The 12,170-nt window shown below is 40.4% G+C and overlaps 1 protein-coding gene across 1 annotated transcript in view; it reads right to left on the bottom strand.

Moving 5' to 3' along the window:
- The window catches only part of kdm8 (lysine (K)-specific demethylase 8), a 224,356-nt gene that overhangs the window by 96,269 nt on the left and 115,917 nt on the right, over positions 1 to 12,170 (bottom strand). The window contains exon 2 of the mRNA XM_054759383.1: positions 692 to 761. The gene's annotated coding sequence lies outside the window, so the exon portion shown is untranslated. The remainder of the gene's footprint in view (positions 1 to 691; positions 762 to 12,170) is intronic.

The raw sequence follows: 12,170 nt of genomic DNA, 5'->3' as shown, positions 1-12,170 counted from the left end.
TAACGTTTTGTAATAAAAATATGTTAAGAAATTCTGGAACCGATTAACTGTGAGGGATGATTGGATTTATGTACATGTCATTCTGCCGTTATGCTAAACATTGAAAGCTTATGTTAGAAGCTAAACTTTGTCAAACCACCATCATTAGTTGCCACCAATGTAACTAGTGTGCGTGCGTTTGTTACGTCGGGCATGGCTTAGGGAAGAGGGTGGACATAATGCTTGCAGTACATTCGAACAGCTGTGTAATCAAGGCTGGTAGCACCTTTCATTGAATAGGGGCATTCATTGGAGTATTTACGGTAATCTGCGTTCCACTCGTTTGCAAGCAGTACGTCCCGTATTATTATGTGCAAACTGGACTATCTTGCAGCAATCTGCTCCTCCAAACAATGGACGTTGTATCAGCCCCAGTCTAACGTTAGGTGTTGGTTCATTCCAGGACAACACTGACAACACTTACCTCCACTCGTTTGTGAAACGACAAACAAGACCGTCAGTTGTGTTTACAAATGCATAATTTGGTGTGAAAGCCAACAGAAGCGCACGTCTTCCAGACAACATACGCTAGAAAGTCTTGCAGTAAATTGTGCATGAGAATCAGGCGGCCATCTTTGTTTATATCCTCCCCGCACATCTTAATAAGGACGTAACATTCCAAATGGCTCTTCTTCCAGAGAAGTCAGCTCACCTGCAGGCTCGAAGCTCGCACCTCCCGCACGGCTCACGGTGGCCCCTCGTCTTGCGCCTGGCAGACTTTTCTGCAACACAGCAACATTTATATTTCAGCGGCTAGATATGAATTATGCACTGTAAAGCAGTGAGAAAGGATTTAATGATGTCTCGCTGGTCCGCACGAAGAGCGATCGGGAGGCCCCGTCTGGGCTGCCGAGACAGGATACAAAGCTTTGACCCCATCCTTCTTTTGCCGCCTCAGGTTTGCAGTCCGCGCACAGGTTCGGGGGAGGGGGAGGCAAGGACCAAGGGTACCTCACCCTGTCGGAATATTGATCGGCGCTGACATCTAATGTAATGATTCTTTGTCAGCCAAGAAATGAGCGCACCGCCTGAATTCGGGTCGTACCGCGCAGTGACTTTTAATTAAGAGTCCTCCGCCATCTCCTTTTGACCTCGTCATCTCGGGCGCCAGACACCGTTGATTTTGTGTCAACGCTTGAGCGCTTCCCTAGCTGCCGCCCGCCCACTAGCCGCACAAGTTAGCCTCGCTCCAGCGCCACAACCTTGATTGTGGAAACCTAATATTATTTTGCAACAGTACAAACAAGATGATTGCATGCACAGTACGCTTTTAGCTTCCCATTTGCATTTGTAAGCCTCGTAAAACAACAGAGCGACTGTTTGGGGAAAGGCGGGCGGGTGGGGGTGCGGCGGGTGGGGGGTCCTCCTTGACAAACATTTGATTTAAGCCGCGGGACAGAATTAAACATCCATGAGCAGTGATTTACACTTCACTTGGTCTTCAGTGTTCAGTGAGACACTCGAGTGCTTTGCCAAAATAGGAAGTCATCTCTAATACATCTAAAATCATCTTTGAACACAACTTGCACTCAGCAGGATTTAGTAGGCAACTGTACAAAAAGTTAAGCACTATTTTGTTGAATAACTGCGCTCGTTTCCCGCAAATCCCGACTGACAGTACGTGCCAAACTCAACGCAATCAAATATAATGGAGTTGTATTAAATCATGTAAATCGGGCATCTCAAACTCCAACTTAAAGTAGAGCCTGGCTGAGGCTGGGTCGCATCAAGTATTCAGTCTGGAATCACATTTCAAGCAAGTGATGAACTTGTCAACATGACAGCATGCCCAGAGCCGCCATCGTTCCAGTCACTGCGAGTGCTTGTGGCTCGCGAGCATGCTTTGCAGTTGTTTGAGTTTGAGACCCCTGATGGCACTCAACCTTTTTAACCCCCAGACCGTCTAATCATACAGAGCTTCTTTTGAAATGGTTTCTTTAAAAGTGGTGCTTGGCCCACAGTGCAGCACCTAATGTTGCAGGCAGCAACGTGCACAAAGCGCTGCGGTGACGCTAATCAGCTGAGTATAAATAGTAAGGTGAAAAGGCTGCATGTTGTCCTCCTTCGGGGAGGTGTGCTTGCGCTCCTGCAGTGGGTGTTAACTTCTGTTATTATAAATAATCACCGAATCACGCCCTGCTCCACATGCATGTGCGCACGCTTTGTTAGGTACACCTGCAACAATGTAATGAGCTCCAAAACACCCAGCATTCTGACTTTACATGCGATAATAAGACTCACTTTTCACTGACGCTGTCAGGGAGGTTCTAATTTAACAATATGTCTTGTTTTATTTTATTTTATTGCTGCATTGCATAATAATACACTCAAATGTGTCAAATGGATGCTTAGGGAATGTAAATGTCCAAAAAAAAACAATTGCAGCATAATATTGCTTTTTGGTGTATACAGCATATACAATTCATCCATCCATCTTCTATGCCGCTTATCCTCATTAGGGTCACGGGTATGCTGGAGCCTATCCCAGCCGACTTGGGGTGAGAGGCGGGGTACACCCTGGACTGGCCGCCAGCCAATCACAGGGCACATATAGACAAACAACCATTCACACTCACATTCATACCTATGGACAATTTGGAGTCGCCAATTAACCTAACGTGCATGTTTTTGGAATGTGAGAGGAAACTGGAGTCCGGGGAGAACATGCAAACTCCACACAGAGATGCCCAACAGAGATTCGAACCCAGATCTTCCTGATCTCCAACATGGCCAACATGCTAACCACTAGGCCACTGTGCAGCCATATAGAGTTCAATAAAAACAAAAGAAATGCTTTAAAACCCATTGATTTATATCTTTCATTAGATTTCTTTCTCTCATTATTTTACTTTCATTGAACCGTATAAAAGTTGCAGTTTTTAATGGACAATTTAATAAATGATTTTACTTTTTTATTTTATTTACTCATTTTAGTGACTATATTTAATTTTGATGCAAAAACCTCCCAAGTTAAACAAAATTAAATAAATACATTTGATTATTTAAATGTTGCATCATGCAGCATAAGCTTGATTATTAGTCTACACAGCATGTGTGATTTAAAAAAAAAAAAAAAAAAAAGATTTGTCATGAAATATATAAAACAGTGCGTAATTAATGAGCAATTTTATAAACTACTTCATGTTTTATTTATTTAATTTACTCATTTTATTGACTATATTTAATTTTGGCACAAAAACCCTCCGATTTAAACAACATGATATACATTTGATTATTTAAATATTGCATCTTGCAGAATAAGCATGGTTATTGGTGTGTGTGTGTGTGTACTGTGTGTGTATATATACATACGTACTTAAATACATTTAAAGTCAAATAAATACATACATAATTCAAGAAATGAATCTATAAATAGATAAATAAAATCATGCTGGATTAATTGTATTTTCATTCATTAATGGACATTATTTCACTTTTTATTTATGTAATTACTTATTTTATTGACCTGATATTTATTTACTTTAGGCAGAGAAATCGCTGTAAAATAAACAAATAATTGAATTAAAAAAAAAAACAACTTTCTAATTGTTAAAAATAATATTCCAAGGCTTCCTTACCTAAACGTCCTCCCTGAGAGAGGTAATATATTCTTATAAATGTAAATATTATCTCCACACCACCACTTCCTGCCTGCCTCTTTTCCTATTAAACATTCATTGTTTTTATTTTCTATTTGTCTCATCTGACAATCTGCACTGATGTCCAGTGCTGTTTCCTATGCAATTAAATGATAAGCACTCCTCACTCATTCGCCTTCCATTTTCTTTCTACGATTTTTTTTATACGTATTGTTTCAAATAAATGTCCTTTTAAATCCCCAATGCTTCTTTCTCATCCTGCAAGGCTTTGTGCTATTTCCGTCTAATCAGCGTGCTGACAGAAAGTGTCAGAATCTTTGCTAATAACAATCCACTTTGTCTTCTTTCTTGATTAAAAATAAAGAATGTCTTTTAAAAAGCACAAATTGGCATTTGCGGCATTTGTCGCAGACATGAACATACCTCTCGTTGGTATGACAGCACGGAGAGCGAGATGGCGGCGCGGATACTCTTATGCTGCTGCGCAATCCCAGGAAGCTTCATTACGCTAAACCTGCTCAAGTCGTATTCCCGCCAGGATGCATCCAAGGATCTTTTCTTTGCATCGTCTTCCCCGCACTACTGTGTGCATTTTTGTGTTGAAGGCGCGTTTAACACTGGAAAACTCAATAAAATGTGACAAATGTTGAGATTACTGCTCCGGCGTAAGCAGTTATTGATGCTTTTGAATGCACTGACTGTATTCCGCTCTTCCGAGTCGGGCTCTGCAGCGTTGCCACTCGTAGGAGTTGCTGGAGGCCAAAATCTGACATGTCTTTGAGTGCTGCATCATTTATGCACCGTCAGCATTGGGATGCAACGGCTGCAACCGCTCAGGAGCACCGACTCCATGAAAGATTCAATTTCAGCCTTATTTGAGATTCAATTATTTTTGCTCAATATTTTCTTTTCATTTTTTTCCCAATTTAAATAAATTTTAAATACTTTTTTTTTTTTTGGCCCAATATTTACTCTTTGACAAGAATAGCTTAATATTATGAGGAAAAATAAGGTCATTTCAGGAGCATAAATATGAAATATTAAAGACTATATATATCGATATATTTATATATATTTTTAGCTGTAATATTATGGAAAAACAAACAAAACAAGAATAAAGTTGTAATTTTTTTTTTTTTTTTTGGGTTGGGTTGCGGAAAAAGTTATGTTACAAAAGTAAAGTCAAAATATTATTGGAATAAAGTCGTAATTATGAGAAGAAAATTTACAAGAAGAATGAAAAGAAATAACATTTAAAAACAGCAGAGATGAGGATAAAATAACTTAAATTTTACAAGTCAAAATATTAAAGAAAAAAGTTGTCATAATATTAGGAAAAATGATGTAATTTGATAACATTAAATATATTTTATATATATTTTTTTGAAAATTAGCTTGGGGAAAACTTACAATACTGCCCTGCGATTGGCTGGCGACCAGTCCAGGATGCACCCCACCTCTTGCCCAAAGTCAGCTGGGATAGGCTCCAGCATACCCACGACTCTTGTGAGGATAAGCGGCATAGAAGATGGATGGATGGATGGAAAAGTTACAATAATATGGAATAAAGTAAAAATATTATGGGACTCGAAAAGTGACGATTATTGAAGAATGTTGAAATACTTCGAAAATAAATTGAAAAAAGAGCTGAGATGCAGTTTTTTAAAAAAAATACAGTATATATAACTTCTTAGCATACAGTATCTGTCTCAAAATATCAACGTGGCCCTTGCATTTCATCCTTTCATTTTTCAGTATGTGGCCCTCACTGGAAAAAGTTAGGACACCCCTGGCCTAGTGACTGGCAAGGCAGCTTAGAAGAGTGTGACCCAGGAAGTAAAAGACGGAAACAGGAAGTTGACCCATAGGTGGAGGGAAAGTCAATTCACACACTTCAATATGTACACCGCATACTTGCTTTGTAGCCAAGATGGCGATGAATGAGGGTGGGAAGGCAGTGCAACATCTGGGTACTCAGCGCAATGCATTTGCTTTACTTCTTTGTGGAACACACTTATGCACCAAAATGCCAAGTGTAAATATGGAAGTGTGCATGTTGAAACACAGCCAAGGCCACATGGAGCGTGGAAGTGAAAGCAACACGATTGGATGCAAATCTTTCCTTATGTCCTGTCGCCTCCTCACACCTGGATGGAACTCATTCAGCATAAAAAGGTAAGTTTGCGTTCACTGCTACTTAGTCTTTGTCCCAGCAATTTAGTACATTTAAAAAGTTAAAAACTTTTGCAAAATCCAAACTAAGGTTTCATCTTTGTTTGGTTGCAGCTGCTTGGCAGCCATTTTGTCCGCAAAGCACTCATTCCCTCCACTATGCTTCAACACAGACCTATCAAATATGAACCAGACATTGAATTCACTTGCATGGAACTGTATGCACACTTATCCACGGTTTTCCCTCCTGGGTTTATATTTTTACTTTAACTTCCTGGAGTGATTGTGCTTATTTGAAGTGCTTGTGGTCGTGCACCACTCATCTTTTTTACGACTGTGGTGTTTCTTTAAAAAAGTTATCTGGACAAGGTTTGTGCTTAGTGGAGGCAATGTTCCCAGCGGCAGCAACTCAAAAACGACCTAATTTGATGGTATTCAAACTTTTTTTTTTTTTTTTTTTTTTTACAAAGTCATTTGAAGTCATTTTTTTCCAAAATCAGCATTCATTTTCTGTCTACTTCATCAAAACGGCATTACCATTTTTGTGAAGGCACGGGCTTTGGTATTCAGATTGCGCAGGTGTACCTAATAAAAAGGCTGGTGACTATTCAGTGCAGTCATTTCTTGGAATTTCTCTGTTGCGGTTTTAAAAAATATTAATTAAAAAAATCATTGCTTACGGCCGATAATTAGTCAAAATATGCATATTAACGTACATTTTACATTTTTTTTTGCCTAAATTAAGCATTTTCAAGCATAAAAACGGTTAAATGAACGAAAAATACAAATACAAGGCATTCAGAAGACGCATTCAAAGACTCTGAATGATATGTAGTATTCTACACTGGTCACTAGGTGTCCCACTAGGGAACACATTTACAGCAACACACACCACAGTATAAGTCTTATTTATGGCTTACTTATACTTTATTATGTCTATTATATTGGGTAATATGAGTGTAAAGGTGACTATAGTGGTGTTGTTTAATGTTAAAACATTTTTTAGAAGGTCGTAAACAGGTTTTCTGTGCTCCAACTACGAAAATATCAATTTATAAATAAGGAATCCTACTTCGGAAATTCACATTTCACGATCGGGTCTAGAACCAGTTAACTGCGATAAATGAGGGATTATTGTACTGTACTGTAAAAAAGTGGCGCCCCCGATGGGATGCGGTCAAAACAGCATGCTAGCATTCATTCATTCATTCATTCATTTTCTATACCACTTCATCCTCATTAGGGTGCATACAATATATCCTCAAAGTTTTACCATCAATAGACAAATGGACTTATGGACATTTTGATGCTAAGTCCTGCAGGCGCCCCTGCAAAGATGTTTTGCTTGTTGGTGTTTTTTTCAACCAATGTTGCTGAAATGTGTTGTGCTTGTGAGTCCCTAAATGTGTGTACCAAATTTTGTGGTGATTTGGAGGCACAATCTAAAGTTACAGTGGGTGTTTTGTAGTGGTCGTTGAGCTGTGTGAGAAATTTCAGGTCAATCTGGCTTATGAGGTATAACAACAGTGCCGCCATGCGGTGTATTTGGAAGCAAATATTAGCACAGATAAAACAGTGGCGGTGCATGTTTTGACCACTTTTCACAGGAGTAGGAGAGTTCACTTAAACTAATACAGTACATACACACCCCAAGGGGGTGTTCTAGTCTATTTTTTCCATATGACTGTATATACATTAAAATCTTCAGTGAAAGCAAACAGAGTTCTCCGTAAAGTTTAAATTAGCTCTCCATCCCTTAGGGTCCACATCCACATAATGCTGCACCAATGTTTCCGAGCTCACCGGCCGCAACATACCCCCCCCTCCCCCACACACATCTCTTTTCTGTATGTCTTAGTTTTTTTTTTCCCTCCCCGCCAAAGAGGCCTCACAGAGGTGTCAGTAAAATGGAATGATGGAGGTGAGAAGGACCTCTGAAAGCACAGTCAGAGAACGCAATGCATTATGTAGCATACGGCCCGTGTTGTATTGAGATGCAGCTTGCATCACCGGCAAAGACGCGCGCGTATCTCACAGGGCCGAGCGCACTTGTGTACGTAGATATTTGTGTGCGTGTCTGTGTAGGTAAGTGAAGTCGCTTTTTATTACCTCTCACAAGGATTACGCAGCCAACTTTATTATTAGAGCGATGGGTTTTATGCCAAAAGGAGCAGCTTTGTGGGGGACTGATGCGTTGGTAACCGTTCCTTTTCCAACTGGAACATGCTGGATTGCTGCATCGTTTCCAGTGACACTTGCATAGCGCAAGGAGTCTGAGTAGTCTTGCTAATTTGTACCAATCAGGTGCAGGGATGTGCAGAAGTCGACTGTACAAAAAGGCGACTTTTGTAGCCCTTAAAGAACAAAGGATGTCATTTTTCCCCGAGGAGTAGGTATACATTATCCCCTCCAGTCTTATTCCTCGAGGTACATTCCACACTAATGTGCCCAAAGGACTAATTATCCGACTCTAGTGTAACACTTCTTCTGTTTTCCGTGGACAGTAACAGATTGTCAAAGGGGTACCAAAGAAGAAATATTTTTTTTTTTCAGTGTTTTCCATCCTTCCAGGTTTATGAACGTAGTCCATTGGGCTAAAAGTACTGGTGTTTGTACCCTTAAGAGCAGTAATGGGGTTCAGCTATATTGGGTCAGGAGCACTTCTTTTTGGAGGAAGGAAATTCAAATACTTTTAAACAATAAGTATATTTTGATTACATACACGCCTTGCAATGGTGTCATTGGACAATGGGCAAGGGACAAAGGCTCTAATGATGTTAAAGACTGTATTTAGAAGGTCAAAAACAGGTTTTCTACGCTCTAACTACAAAAATATTCCATTTATAAATTCTACTTTGTGGAAATTCACTTATCACGGTCGTGTCTGGAACCAATTAACCACGATAAATAAGGGATTTACCGTCCACGTGCTATGGAAAGAAATCCATTTAAGCAAGTTCCCTTTTTAAAAGAGCCAAAATTTCCAGCACTAATCTCCTAGTCTTGGATTTTGGTTTGGCTGACGTCGGCATGTTAGTTTCCGAAGCATCGCACAGTTTTCTGAAACTTCTTCATTGTTTAAACTGGGGACGTCCGATAATATTGGACCACCGATAATATCTGCCTGACATTAGCAGAAAAATGTGATTGGTAGACATCGGTATCAGATTTTTCCCGATATATTAAAAAAATAAAAAATGCTGTATAGATGGACATTTTAATGTTCACATGGCCTGGATGACACCACAGTTTGTTCACGTACAGTGCAAGCCTACCTCCTTTGCGCTTTCCACAGGCGCTCTTGTTCCTGGACGCTCTGACTGTACTGAGGTCGGCTAGCTCCTCACTTTAGCATCCGCGACGCTGGCTGTTAGCCATTCAGTGAAGCACAAATAAGCTGCACTCCATGAAGGTTTTGACGTTCTTGCCAGCTCGTCAATCTTGCTCGGTAGTGAATCCACGTTTCCCATGATAAAAGAAGGTACCGAAGGCTCGAATCACTTCCTTGCTAGCCTCCTGACTTTCATCTTAGCCCCGACTCTGACTGCTCCTTTGATATCAACGGGTCTCTTGGCACGTAAAAATGTGCTTGAATAAACAAACGGAGCTGCTTGAAAGGCAGCCACTCGTGGCGGCGGTGTTAATTCCACGACATACACACATGTGGTCATGGGAAAAATGATTAGACCACCCTTGTTTCTTCAGTTTATTGCTCCATTGTAATGCCTGCTACAACTAAAGGTACATTTGTTTGGACAAATATAATGATAACAAATATAGCTCATGAGAGTTTATTTTAAGAGCTGATCTCTAGCAACTTCCATGGTTTTCTTGATAATAAGTTCATACATGAGTAGCTACAGCATTTTACTGCAAAAAAATGTAACTCTTGTGAGCTGTTTTTGTTGTCATTGTTCTATTCGTCCAAACAAAAGTACCTTTATTTTATTTTTATTGTTTATTGATGAGACTGACGTGGAGAGGGTGAAAACCTTCAAGTTCCTTGGCACACACATCAGCGAGAACCTCACCTGGTCTCACAACACCCAACAAATTCTGAAGAAGTCCCAAAGGAGACTGTACTTCCTGAGAAGACTGAGGAAATTTGGCATGTCCACCACAATCCTTTGTTGCTTCTACAGATGCACCATCGAAAGTGTCCTTACCGCCTCCATCACTGTTTGGTACGGTAACTGTACAACACGTGATAGGAAGGCACTCCAGCGGGTGATCAAGACCTCACAGAACATTGTTGGGGCAGCCCTCCCCTCACTGCAAGACATTTATACATCTAGAGTCCTACGCAGAACACACAACCTCATCAAGGACAGCACACATCCACAACACTCATTATTCACACTCCTACCGTCAGGCAGACGCTACAGGAGTTTGAAGTCCAGGACCACAAGGCTGGCAAACAGCTTTTACCCACAGGCCATCAGGCTTCTCAACGAAGCACTCGCACACGCCGCACGCAACACACGCACACACTCATAGCACTTTATTTATTTATTTATTTATTTGTATTTATCTGTATTAATGTCTCTTCTGTTGTTGTTGCTTAATTTATTGGTATATACTGTATATTTATGTGTTTATGTTTCTTATGTTCTTATTCTTTCTTGTGTTTTCTTTCTTTTCTTGGGAGAATGAACAGAATAAGAATTTCATTGCATAGTAGAACTGCCTGTTTTACTCTGCATGTGACAATAAAACTCTTGAATCTTGAATCTTTAGTTGTATCAGACATTAAAATGAGCAAGAAACTGAAGAAACAAGGGTGGTCTAATCATTTTTCCAATGATGTCGATAGATGGATAAATAGATACGTGCATATATTTTATTACCCTCCAAGAGAAATTCACATTTCCAGCAGTTCTGCAAAAACGTCATAATCAACTTAAAATACGGAACAGATCGCGTCAAATTTGTAGCGCAATATACATAAATAATAATACGTAATAAGTCCTGTCCAGTCCAATCCTTCCACGACAGGAGATATGTGATGTTAGATATCGGTTGGTATCGGAAATTGAGAGTTGGACAATATCGGTATATTGAGTATCGGCAAAAAAGCCAATATCGGACATCCCTAGTCCAAACCTATACTTGAGAATTTTGTTGTTGTACGGTCATGAATTCTGGTGACTGCAACACCAAAAGTTTAGTTCTGCCTGATAAACACACACACACACACACACACAACACACAGAGGGGGATCACCCCACTGTCTTATGTTAAATTGCTGTACCTTTTTCAGAGAGTATATATGGGGGGGGCCAGGTGCTGCACTTTAATCCCTCCTAGCCTTCCGCAAAGTATTCAGAGCATGATAATTGTCCTCACAATATATGCATGACTTCACAAAACCCTTCCTCAAACAATCACACACTCCCTCACACTCACTCTGTCACTTACACAGCCCAGCCAGTGCGAGATGAGAGATTAGCTCACTTGTGAGGGCGATCGATGCGTCGATCATTGGAGCACGAGAAGTCAGAGGAACTCCGCCAATGTCAGGAGTTGTTGTTTGTTGGTTGTGTGGCGCTCCCCCGCCCCCCTCGTCACACCACCACCACCACCACCACACCTCTGGTGGAGAATTAATGACAACTCGCAAAAGGTTAATATCCACTCAGCTGAAAATGAATCAACAGTGAATTAATGAGATCATTACTTGCATGGATTGATAATGAAATTAGTCCTCGGGCCGTGGAAGTATCGATTTGGAAAATAATGCGTGTGTTAGCCTGTTAGCCCTTGACTGCATGCCCCCTGCCAGGAGGTCCTTGAACTTCATTCGCTTACGAACGTCTGTACAAACCCCACAGGCGGCTCAGTCTTGCTTATGACATCAAACAGAAGCAACTAAGGAAAGTTCATCTGTATTTCTAAACATATTTGTTTGCTCAATTTTAGTCTCCCACAGCGTCCACACGTCATGGCCAGCTATGCAAATTAGACATCGACGTCGTCAGCCATTGCAGTCCTGCAAGAAACACGCATCAGCATCGCACTTTTTCTACGTCATGTTCCGAGTAACTGAAAGAAATTTTAGCCAAAAATGGTAATTATGATAATATTGTGCCTGTTGTGAGGCTAAGCTATTAGCAAGTTCCCCTCGGTCGACAAAGGACACGTCAGCTGGTTTATTAATAGTCACTTGCATTGCTCAGCAGACACTACAGATGGCTTCATTCATGTATTGATATTCATTTATTATTTGAAATGAGAGTGTCTGCCTCACAAGTGAAGTTTCACAGCTAAAAGCAGAAATGGGATCTACTGCAAATTACTCGTTTCCCAGTAATAGCCCAAATACATTTTTCTTACCAAAAAATGATGGTTTTGGTACATTTT

Source organism: Dunckerocampus dactyliophorus, chromosome 18 (assembly GCF_027744805.1).
Source record: "Dunckerocampus dactyliophorus isolate RoL2022-P2 chromosome 18, RoL_Ddac_1.1, whole genome shotgun sequence".
In the NCBI taxonomy this organism is placed as follows: domain Eukaryota; kingdom Metazoa; phylum Chordata; class Actinopteri; order Syngnathiformes; family Syngnathidae; genus Dunckerocampus; species Dunckerocampus dactyliophorus.
The sequence above is the reverse complement of the archived record's forward strand: the minus strand, read 5'-3'. Positions and strand labels throughout refer to the sequence as shown.